The sequence below is a fragment of the Helicoverpa armigera genome, chromosome 6 (genome assembly GCF_030705265.1).
Source record: "Helicoverpa armigera isolate CAAS_96S chromosome 6, ASM3070526v1, whole genome shotgun sequence".
Taxonomy (NCBI): Eukaryota; Metazoa; Arthropoda; class Insecta; order Lepidoptera; family Noctuidae; genus Helicoverpa; species Helicoverpa armigera.
In genome coordinates this window covers 614,501-626,851 of record NC_087125.1, presented here as the reverse complement: position 1 = coordinate 626,851, position 12,351 = coordinate 614,501, and the positions used below count along the sequence as shown (strand labels likewise).

At 40.5% G+C, this 12,351-nt stretch overlaps 2 protein-coding genes across 3 annotated transcripts in view; one reads left to right on the top strand and one right to left on the bottom strand.

The window, feature by feature from the left end:
- The window catches only part of LOC126053468 (dynein intermediate chain 3, ciliary), a 235,617-nt gene that overhangs the window by 59,775 nt on the left and 163,491 nt on the right, over nt 1–12,351 (bottom strand). The gene's annotated exons all lie outside the window — the stretch shown is intronic.
- The window catches only part of LOC110376999 (neuroligin-4, X-linked), a 75,243-nt gene continuing 64,861 nt past the window's right edge, over nt 1,970–12,351 (top strand). For both annotated transcript variants that reach the window (XM_064035349.1, XM_064035350.1), the window contains exon 1: nt 1,970–2,151. The gene's annotated coding sequence lies outside the window, so the exon portion shown is untranslated. The remainder of the gene's footprint in view (nt 2,152–12,351) is intronic.

Here is a 12,351-nt window from a genome sequence, read left to right as displayed (position 1 = left end):
TTAGACTGCCACTTGAATCGGGATTTGCTTTTTGCCTAAGACCTTAATTTATTGACTTTTGCGATGTACGCAGGCACCTACCAGCCATGTTGGCTGGATTAGCCACTATTTTATCCAGTTAGGGATATAAGTTAGCTGACTGTTTATTTAGTATTTCAACAGAAAAGCGACCCGCTATAAATCGTTACTCTGATCAAAAGTTAATTTTCTGTTATGTAATAAAAGTTATTCCTGTCTATCCTAAGCCAATCAGACTGCGGAATGTTAGCCTAGTCCGGTCGGTAAATAAGCCGTATGTACGCATCCGACCGACACGACCGACACGACGGACACGACCGACACGACCGGACGGCTGCACGCGGCGGTTGCATTTTACTGTTATTGCGGTGCCACCGGGAATACTACATAATTTGCACGGACGCGCACACTTGTGCGGATTTGCGGAATATTTTGCTTTCTATTATAATCATAGTCATAAAATAAACAGGGCCTTAAAATTTATATAAAGTGACCCTTGGCCTTACCTTTGGCTACAGCAAAACGAGTATAGCCTACCTGAATAGCTTGAACAAATGTAAAGTGTAGTCAACACTGAGTCAGCAGTGGTCGGCGCGCGCTGGAGGGCCGAGCCCAGCGCGACACTATCGCGGCGCGACACTGTTGATTTAGGCGTGTTTGTGCCGCACCTGATACATCGCCCTAAACACATCAATTGTGTTCGCCACTTTATGAGCGCCGCCCAGCCCGCCCAGTGTGCCCAGTCCGCCAGACCGGTGCTACACGCGCCCAATGTGGACGGAGGCACGTTATGTATCAACATATTGTACATTGTCCTGTTATCTAGTGAAATGTTTTGTAACCCTGTCGTTGAGCCCACGCTGCTGTTTCGACAGAAACATTTTCCTCACTTCAATCGAAGTGGCTGTGCTCTTATTTTAAAACGCAACCCATGTAATCTAGAGGAAGGGTCAGAGAAAATGGCGAATCTCTCTCAAATAATACCAAACAAGTGTGGACAACCGGAGCGCGCATACACGCGCAGTGTGCACGCGGTGCCGGTGCGCGTGGCGGACAGCATTAGGGCTGGCCCGCGCCGTCCGTGTTGCTTTATAATTTATTGTCAACAGCGCGAGCTGCCAGCCCTGCCAGATGCAAGCGATAGACGCCTTTCCTTTCCTACTGCCAAATGGAAAATTTGAATAAAAGAAAATTATTCTAAAACACCTAGTTCGAACGCGGAAGCTGCAAACTTCTTTTGATGTCGGACAAAGGACAGTAATGCCATCGTGCAATTCGCAATTCAAATGGCGCAGCTCACGAACTTATCTAATGCGATCCATTGCAAGAGCAATTCCTTTCAGAAAACGAGTAATAACTTCAACTCGATGAGATTGACTTTAAAGAGCAATTGGCGGCACGTAACAGCGTCGCGCCGCAGGGTAGCGCGGCGTGCGTGCGGCAGCGGCGCGGCGGCACATCAGGTACTACAATGAGTTAGTAAAGAATAATAAAACACTTTAAAGGTGAAAGTTTGCCGGCTAACGAGTTTCCTCTTGCCATTACCGCGGTCCTACCTGCCTCCTGCCTCTTTCGCTGAATAAATTGTGCTGCAAGTAGGCACGTACCTACCTACAGCTACTCATTCCACTAACTCCTTATTCTCCACTGTTATTCTTTCTATATAGGTAAGTATTTGGAATCCAAAAGCTTCCAAGGAAAAATACCATTTAGCCATTCTTAACATTCTACGAACGCAAAAGCACTCTACATTTGGTCAATCACAGGTGCACTGATTAGGTACCTGCCTACATAGAGTTGCATCGAGAGTTGAGATGAACATTTGGCATGCTAATGTATTCCGTTACACATCGCGAGTTAATCCTTGACGAATGCTAAATACATTAACTCGTGGCCGTGTTCAGGAGCCGGGAGAAAAACCGTGTGGGCCGGCGGGGCGCGCCGCGCGGGCGTGCCTCGCGGCAGTCGCGCGGCACTCGCCGCACCGCACGCACGCGCCGCGCTCCCGCCGCTCCCATCGCGCGCCCTGACCGAGCACCTGTGACGTGATAGTGTTATGGTGAATGTTTGCGGAATGCTAGTGTCAAGTGAATAATACATCGAGGCTACCTCGGAGAGCCGGCACCGCGCGAGGTGGGTCACATGTATTATTTAGGAAATCGCTCTGCCGTCACCGTTCTGCGAGTTATTAAGACAGGTTGCGACGAGTCGCGTGAATGTTTAATGTTAAGTTTATCTGCGAGTGGGTCCGGGCGCGGGGCTAGTGTGTCTCCGTCAGAGGGGCAGCGATGCGTGCTGTCCGCGGGAGATAAGCGCGGCCATGTGTCCCCTCACGTCCATCACAGGCTCGCAACAGTCGGACCCGCTTGTAATCGCTTTTCAGTAAAACTTGCACTCTACTACTTTACTTGACCAACGTACTTTTGCTCAGAGGAGAGAGATTCCTGAGTTCAGAACCAGTAATCACGACTTAACATCTAATTTATTTCGCAAAGGAGCATATATTTGAATGTGGCTGTAGGCAGGTAGTATGCACAGTTTCGGAAACTAAAGTGTAAGCTCGTAACCACGGACGAGTCAATCTCTTAATTCATTAATTGACTGCGTGATCTTAATTTTTCAGTAAACACGTAAGTTCTTGATGGGAAACAGATTAGAGGATTAGCTTCAATAAATTTATTGTAACTACTTATGAGGAGTGAATTTGAATAATTGAAAATTGTTGTAGAGTAGGTACCGAAAGATTTGGAAAATTGATTTTAGCTGTAAAAAATATATGCAATTTAGCGGTAGGAAGATTAGTTAGTGAGGTACCTGCTGGTACCGATGTAGCACAACACTGAGCCACACAGTCTTGAAATATTTGGCATTTGCCCAGAATGAGGGTAGTTACGTTTTTGCTAACTAAGCGCTACGCCTTCTACGTCTTACGTAAACGGCAGTAAAGGATACGACCTATTTAATAGGTCGGACGCGACTCCGCGCAGTCGGTATATTGGCAGCAATTAGGTACACCGTGCTCCGGCTACAGTCTCTGCTTACCCGCTTCCCAATTAACATTGGGATTAATGACGGCGAATCAGAGCAAGTAATTAATGCCAAGCCCATGTTAATTGTTATTAATTATTGTCGCACGGCATTGTTCATAGTTCATATCGGATAATAGCTTGTTGTGTAATATTAACGTCATCGCCAGCAACCACTAATGGTTGTTTGGCTCTTGATAACGTTTCACATATCATACATGTCAGATAAGTAAGTGGAGACCGAACATCAACGACTTTAATTAGGAATGAAGAACTTGCACAGTTACCTACAGACGACAACTAATTGTTGAAGCCAACGAGCCGGTTAAACTGTCGTTAGTGCTCCGCTCAGCCGCTGCTGACATGCAGCTTCAATTACACAGCTTACGAGATCTAGCTCTAGTGCCTAAACTTATGAGAAAATATTGCATTCACTGAGAACCACAATTGAAAGCATATTTACATTGGGATGATACTTTGAATATTCTAAATAGCAAACAACGAGCTTAACCAAGCTTTAGATATTGATCTTACAATTCCATGGGTTTACCTCTATGGACTTATAAAACTGAAGATAGCTAATAAATGTTATTGCTGAGTACTTAGGAGAGCAGAAACTTAGAAGATAGTGGAGGTCACGGAGGCAGTCGCCATCCACCAGCAGAAGGCAAGATTTGATGTTCGCAGTGATGGCACTAAACTAACTTTATGTTGTCAATAAAACTGCCGAGAGATTTCAGGCGGTGCGAGAGTAGTGCACTTACCGACACCCTTCCTAAGGAGTTTAACTCACTTCTTCTAACCTACACATTGTATGAATAGAAAAGGAAGATTAACATTACCTGAGGTTAAAATAACGCACACACTAATGGGCCAATATGCTTAAAGTGGCAAATTACGGTACACAATTTTTGACTGCCTGGCAATAATATTTGGCAGTCGTGTCTAGCAGTCATGGCTACAGTGGCTAGTGGCTCAGTAGTGCGATGGACATGCAATTTGTCGCATCATTGCGTCGCAGTCTTGCTCACATGACGCTGCGAGTCACGTACCGCAATTTCGCATCGGATTTAAAGATGGCCGCAAACGTGATGGCTTGTGTATCGCTCGACACGACCCACTTCACAAGCTTTGATTTAACTCGTCAACGTTAGCGCACATTGTGCCAAAACTTTACTAGCTTCCCAAATATATACAGTATTATAGTTGGCTTTGTTATGAATACTGGGTCCACTGGGACCTACTTTTTATGTAAATAAAATCAATATATCACTGTTTTCACGCTTTTTATTTCTACGCAGCAAGTTAATATTTGAACAGATTCTGAGCGCTGAGTAACATTGCTGGAAAACATTGCTTCTAAAGTCATTTCGTGTGCTCATGCCTGTTCTCACAGAGGTTGTCACTAACATTCATTTAATCTTTTTGCTTTTTTCATATTCAGATAACATATCACATGAGCAGTCTTATGTGCTGTTTTATGAAATGTGTTTGAATCAATTTCTGTACTCACAGCTCCTTTAGTGTCTTCTATTATCAGAGATTTTATGTATATGTATTTATATTCTTGTATATTAGGTATTTACTGTTTAGCTGAATTCCATACATACTTCATCATACGCTTCGTAACTAAAAACTATTCGATAATGAAGCTATAAGGCAGTAAGCCAGCGGCGGGTGTTTGCGTATGATAAACTTGTGCCGGAGCTGCGCTAATGCCGTGTAGTGTGTACTGCCATAATATTATCTCGTAATTACCACACTCTTGTTGCTTCACCTCTGTTGTGTTAGGGTCTGGAGCACGCCCTTGTTAAACTCATACTTATTAATAGCCGTTTTCCCGCGGTTTTACCAGCATCCCATGGAAACTACTGCCTGTAGTGGGATACAATATAGCCGTTACTCGAGAAGAGTGTAGCTTTCCTACAGTGTAAACATTTATAAAATCGGCCCATTACAAAAAAAAACAAACAAAAATATTTTTACTATTTGACTTTTTTTACCTGCTGCCTATTTACTTACTTAGCGAGCATAATTTCAAAGACGTATTTTAAAACGATTAATTGGACGCGGCTCGTGGCACGATATTAAAGCTGAAAGCCAGACGTATTCACCCGGGCTCCAGGGCTCCACGCGCCTTTGTCCCTCGCCCCATTCACTAGCTCCCATTCAAACTTAACGCAATAAAGTTTTCATGAAAAACTAATAAAAATATTCAATTATAACTCACTTAAATATACAACATTTTATTTTCATCAAATGTATTTCAAGCAATCTAAGCTTGAAAGCAACTTGTCAATCTGTTGTAGTCGCACTGGGATCAGAATTTTAAGTCTAAAGCCATTTTGGTTTTGAAATAAACTTGTATAGAAAAAGATCAATATTATCAAAGTAATAAAACTTGAGTAAACTTGGAAGGAATTTTGAAAGGTAATCTGACATCGTAATTAGTATCCGAAGCCTGAGAGCTGACGGGTACGATCATACAGTTACCGGCACGGATGTCGGGCCCTGACCTTCACCTGCGCACAAGCGATTTACTGCCTTATTGCCTTATGCGTACGGGTGCGCAAAGCTATCCCCACTCTTCCGCCGAGAGCCCGACATCCGTGCCGGTAACTGTACTTTACTTTAAGTTTGTGATAAAAATGATGACTGCGTCTGTAGTACACGAGAAACGTTTCAACGAGCGAGCGCCAGTACCAACGAGTACCGGCTACGCAGATATAATGTCACATCTACACTGAAGAGTATTCAGGTGAAAATTATAATGGCTTCTATTATCACCGTGTTATATTTTGCTGTTGGCATATTCCATGTGGTTCATCTATAGGTTTTATATCCGATTAGATCTGCTAAATACCAAAACAATAAAACACAGCGCACAGTATCCACGTATCTTTGTACAACTAATAGAGTGGAACTGCTGTCCGTCAGGTTCGGTCACAAACGCACGGTTTGCGGCATTCCTTATTCAGCGAGCTGATTGACTCGCGCCGGTCGCACTCCCGACTCACATAGTGAGCGCAGTGTGCGCACATCTTACAACCAGCATTAATTTGTTTCACGTTCGCTTTCAGAAGTTGATATTGTTAAACTAGTATGGGTTACATACACGCTGTTGAAGTGTAATTCACTCATCAATATTTGAACAGGAAAATCTGCATTAGCACGCCATCTATTTAACTTCATCATCAGCCTATTTAACTTGGCTAATTTCCAAGTGGAAGAGGTATAAAGATGCTAAAGTAATAAAATGTAGCTAAGCACTTTAAAGTCATAATTCAATAAGATTTATAAAACTTTCAAAAGTAGGTAAAATGAACGATTTGGAATTTCACGAGTAATTTTATGTGCAAAGTTTCTATCACCCGCAGGACTAGTGGTCGCGAGGAAATTGCACTAAGGATTTATTGAACGCCGAGTGCTGAAATAAATAGCTTCAGATCGAGGCTATCTGTGCAGATAAGTGCTCAATTAACGACCAAAACCCACCAAATGGATTAACTACCAACGTTAAATATAATAGTGCGGCGGAATAATGAAAAATATCGCTCGCCATTCATATTATTTGCTCTGACAAATTGGAATTGTCAGCTTATGATATGAACTGGTCGAGCGCTCATTATTAGCTGCACGAGTTTCAATCACATGATTTGCTCACAAACATGTATGTAGAAAAAAGTTATAAGTAAACAACATTCACATTCAATTGATCAACAGTTTTCCTTAAGCACCAGATTACCGTGAATGAGTGTGTAACATGCATCTTGATCCCAATGTTGCGATGATAACCCGAGCAGTTGCCGACGCGCTACAACATGACGACGCAACAACTCACTCTAATAAAGTAACAAGATGAATGATGGAAATGAGAAATACGAGAAAAACTAAAGTGAATCGTCCGTTCCTCGCTAACAATATTACTTAGGAGAAAAACTGGAATTTTCTAGAACACCGCCCTTGATGCAAAAGGTCAATTTAGAAAAAGTGAAGAACGTTTAATCACAAAGCAAGCTGTAGTCAGGAGCGCCTTTATTTGACGAACGAATAGAGGCGAGCACAGACCTGCGACATTATTACCACTCCTACTTACAATGAACAGAAAAATGCGTTCAACATAATGCAATGAGAGTCCTTTTCTTTGTAATAGTTTATGAAACGTCTGACTTTCACGTAGCTGTACCTACACGTTTCGGGTGTAAACCTGCTGACATTTCGTTAAAAATTCACTCACACTCGACAGGCTTTATTGATATTTTCAGTTTCACTAACTAAGCTTTAATGTTAAGTTAGTAGATTTTATCAAAGTATGTCTAAAGCAAAATATCATGCATTTGAGATTATATTCACATTATGACATAAGTTTAAGCAGTAGATACCTTCTGTATAGTATAGCTCTTTAGGGAAAATCAGCCCATATGATTTAGGTGTAAGTATTATCCCAAAGCTTTCTGATTCGCCATTATTTGTTTACACTTGAAAGCTACTAAGTACTTAGTATTTCCAAAAGATTTCATATAGAGCGTAAACGTTGGCTACACGACAAGCCTGAAGCCACTCCTAACTCGTAGTTAAGAACACTTAAGTTTAAAGAAAACAACGAAGTTGTAGTGCGCGACAGTTTAAATTAAAAACGTGCCAGTAACGCGCGCAATTTGAGCCAAGCTCTAACTTTCACTGACTAGTTCAGCTAACTACACTAATTATTATTTTAATGAACATTACGCCACGCTCGTCACCACGTCACACACACACGCGAGCAGTGTGTCTGTGTGAGTGATCCGCGACTTGACAACACAAACCTCTGCTAGGTAAGTACTTGACGTTTTGTCAAATACAATGTGATACGATTGTGACGACTCCAATATGCTATGTACATACATGAGTTGACGATGAACGTAATTTGCTTTAAATACATTTGTGAAATAAAACCGCCACGATCCACAGAACTGTAATAACAGCAGAAAGACGATTAAGTGAAGCGTCGGAAGCAATGAATATCTTAGTTTATCTTTTATCTAACAGCCCTATTTAATTAACGTGAAATCGTTTTAGGAAGACACTGCTGCTTTAATGGCCTGCTTAAATAATCGCGTAATGTTGCCATTTGAATAACTCATAAAAACTTCATAGAATTAGGAATATTCCGCAATTAGATTGATTTTTGACGGGAGTAGGGGAATCTACTTTCATACTCTTTGTATGTAGCTAGGCCAATAGATTCGCTTTCCATATTCACAAATTAAAGTCAATAAGTCACTAACGATAATTAAATGAAGTTAGTCACTTATCTCCATCGAGGTAAATACAGAACACATATCAAAATGAAATGTAAAGTAAGCGCTACTTTCGTAGTCGTTGTATATTTTTTACCCGACTGCCAAAGAAGGAGGGTAATGTTTTTCGAGTGTATGTAAGTATGTATGTATGTCTGTTCCTTTGTGACCTCCTGTAGCCTAAACGGCTTGATGGATTTTGATGTATAAGGTATCGTTAGATTTGTCTTGATTACGGGAGTGTCATAGGATACATTTTATCCTAAAAGTCCCACGGGATATTTTTTCTAAATTTCCCTTTAAAAAAATATGTATGCGGTATCATTAGATTCATTTCAATCACGGGAGTAATTAATATAGGATACGTTTTTTCTCAAAATTCCCACGGGAACATGTTAATTCTGCGTCAACGCAAAGCAACTCATGCGTTAGCAAGCAAAAAGATAGGGCGTGGCCTGGCATGCGGCGCGCGGCGCGGTGCGGAGGGGGATATGCTCGAGTATACAGCCCGAATGCGGGCACACGCATAAGGGCACACGTCGTTGACGGTCGTCTCTAAATAGCGATTTTTTCGATACTCCGTCGTCTGACGCGAAACTAAAGCCAAATGTCGTCGAAATAATTTAAAATGGTACTTACATATACATAGTCTTCTACATCTACAACATTTTCGTTAAATAAAAACAGCTAAAAAGTTATAAATAAAAGAATTATTATTAAAAAAACAAAATACCCGACTGCACACTAAAAAAAGAGTAAAACAAGCCCCACAATAATATTGATCAATCAAATGCTAAAAACTAATTATGTAATACCGTTTAAACAATACCTATATTAAAATACACTACAATATGTGTTCGTAATCGATAGTTAAATAAACAGAAACTTATTTTGAATACAAATTTACTGAATATAATTTATAAATATTGATGGAAAGCATCGCAGGCGGGGACCACCTTGACCGCCACCAACGAAAATTCTGCTAAATGGTGCACAACCGAAATGACTATAAATAAGCCTCTGTTGGTCCCCGCCTGCGATGCTTTCCATCAATATTTATAAATTATATTCAGTAAATTTGTATTCAAAATAAGTTTCTGTTTATTTAACTATCGATTACGAACACATATTGTAGTGTATTTTAATATAGGTATTGTTTAAACGGTATTACATAATTAGTTTTTAGCATTTGATTGATCAATATTATCTATTACTTGTAATAAAAAATATATAGATTTCTAAGAAACTGGCCTGGGTATAACGGTTTACTGCTTACTGTTTTATCACAACTGGCAAGGTAAATTAGTCCTGCTGTTTGTTGCCAAAACTATCAGCTTGGAAGATACGTATATCATTACTTTGTCATACATGCGAGACATAATATTAACTGGAACATGGAATTTATTTATTCGTAGCAAATCGTAGTTCCTGAGTAACGTAGTTGACGGTATTCGTGAGATCGACGGTATATTGCTTCCTGCGCCAATATCTTCCAATAACGGCCAACTTGGAATATTTGCAACTCGTCAAACGACAGACAGCCCCAAATTCAAATATCTTCCTCACAGTAGGTTTTATTGCAATGGGGTGTCGGCTGCAGTCGAGTGGTTCCTTACAGCGGTGAATTATTCGCATCACGCGGCAGATATGACGGCTCGCCGGCTGTAGCGCGTCCCACGCGCGGCGAGATCCCGGCGATACCGCGGCTATAAACTCGCTTTATGCGCACAATAAAACGCGATGGGCGCTCCACCGGCCGCAGCGCGCTCCGCGGCTCCGCGCGGTCCCGCGGGACGCTCTTGTTTTATGCTCTATTGTGATATTAGTGGGCGGAGTGTGCCAAGTTTAGTATTCACGAGGTGCTCCAGCTAGATACTCAAGTTTGGGCATTATGCAAACTTTAATATTGCTTACCTTGTGTGAATAATACAAGAGTTCATGTGTGCTACACAGCTTCACGGTGACGTGCTACCTAATATGTTATCAATATTACACTTGTTGTGAGAGCGGTTAACATAACTTGTCTGAGACTTACCAAAAATTCTGTGTTAAACTATACAACGCGGTACATGTGTGACTTTGTATCTGATAATAATTTCTGGCAAAACACTTGTCGTTTCAGCGAAAAGCTTGTTGTATATCTGTTGTCAGATTGAGTATTGTATGACATCGCGCACTAACGCCAGTGTCAAATGATCTAACTGTGCAGTTTCATACAATTTCCCGTTTTCAATTTGTTTGCAATCTGCATGTATAGTGGGCGCGTAACCCCGCGTTTCCATTAGACTGGTGTTGACCTGGTGCCTCCTGGCCAATTTGTGCAACAATAGCAAGCACGAGTGCTGTACCAATTGTGTACTCGTAACATCAGCTAGGTATAACTGTTATCAGTTAACGTGTGATTCAAATTAACATTTTTGTCATTGACAGGGTAAGTAGTCAAAACTACGAAAACTTTTGCGGTTTGAGCAACTACTGAAACATGAGCTTGTTAATTCGTGTGATACTACTGACTTATGTTTTCTTAAAATAATTGCATCAATTGAGCTTGCATAACATTCCGGATATAAAATGATCTCATATAACTTTGAAGCGATTGTGTGAGTAAAGTAATTAGGAACATTTCCCGATAAGGTCGGTTATCGAGAGGCAGGTGTCTCTCAGCAGTTGTATAACATATCGCGGTAATGAGCTTCTGAAGTCGCGCCGACACCAGCCAGTACAGCAGTGGCAAACTTCACCATTATGACGTCATGCTGATGCTTGCCCACAGTTACTGACTTTGTGTCTCTAACATAAGGAACCAAATGGGGACGTTTGATTCTAATTTCTGGGATATAATCGTTCACTGGAAAATAACTTACAAATAGCATCCATATAAACACGATTTCGATTCATTTGTGTGTTTAGGTATTGTGAGCGAGGTTTGATGTTAACTTTAGAACAGCTTTTGATACACTATCCCTACACAAACAATTAAAGTTATGTACGTAAATATCTAGACACACGGCAGTGTGTCCGCCAAGTTCGAGCAAAAAAAGCGACACACCGGCCGTGGGTTATATTACACGAACCATTTCGGGCCAAATTCGACCCCCCTATAACTCAAAATCTATTTTATTTACGCATATCAAATTTCTAGTATCTGTTGAGACCCCCTCACTTATCTAAAATACAAAATTTCATTAATATACCTATTGTAGGTCTTGAGATATTGACGTCTGAAAATCGCTATTTTTACTATACACTCACTGACTGACTCACTCACTCATCAAAAACCTAGACCACTTCCAATGGTCGTATTGACTTGAAATTTGGCATGGAGGTAGGTCTTTATGTCAAGGTAAAGGGAAAAATCTGAAAATGGCCAAGTGTGAGTCGGTTTCAAAATGATGAAAGTGGAAATTTATACCCGGTGTAAAATACCCCTAAGGAACTAAAACGAACTAAATTTATCTATATTTATATAATATATCTTCGAATGGTCGTACCGATCTGAAATTCGTTACAAAGGTTTGTATTTAGTCAAAGTAAAGTAAAAATTTGAAAACGGCCAAGTGTGAGCCACTTTCGAAAATAACGAATGTGTAACTTTGATCCACGAACATAATATATGATAACATGTCATATCAGTCAGTTGGTAAGTCTAGTCCATTTAGTTAATCTAGTTCATTTCTTTGTAAGAAGCATAGTGCATATTCAAAAATCTGAAAGATAGTATAAATGAGATATTTCCTTAACTAACTTAATCATAAGAAAAAAATAAAATAAACAACCTTACAAAAATAAATGAAATCCCACCCAAAACAAAAATGTGAAAGACTGCCAAGTTCGATAATATGGGAATGCTTCGCCTATAAAAGAAGTGAGATCTGAATAAGTACCAAGTTCCATACACATACCTCAGTTAAAAATATTTACTTTTTAATGATGTTACTTGGCAAGTTTTAATAGAAAATTAAATACTTGATTCATTGTGATTAGTAGGTTTATAACAAGGTGTGTGAAAACTTGCCAAGTAACATCGT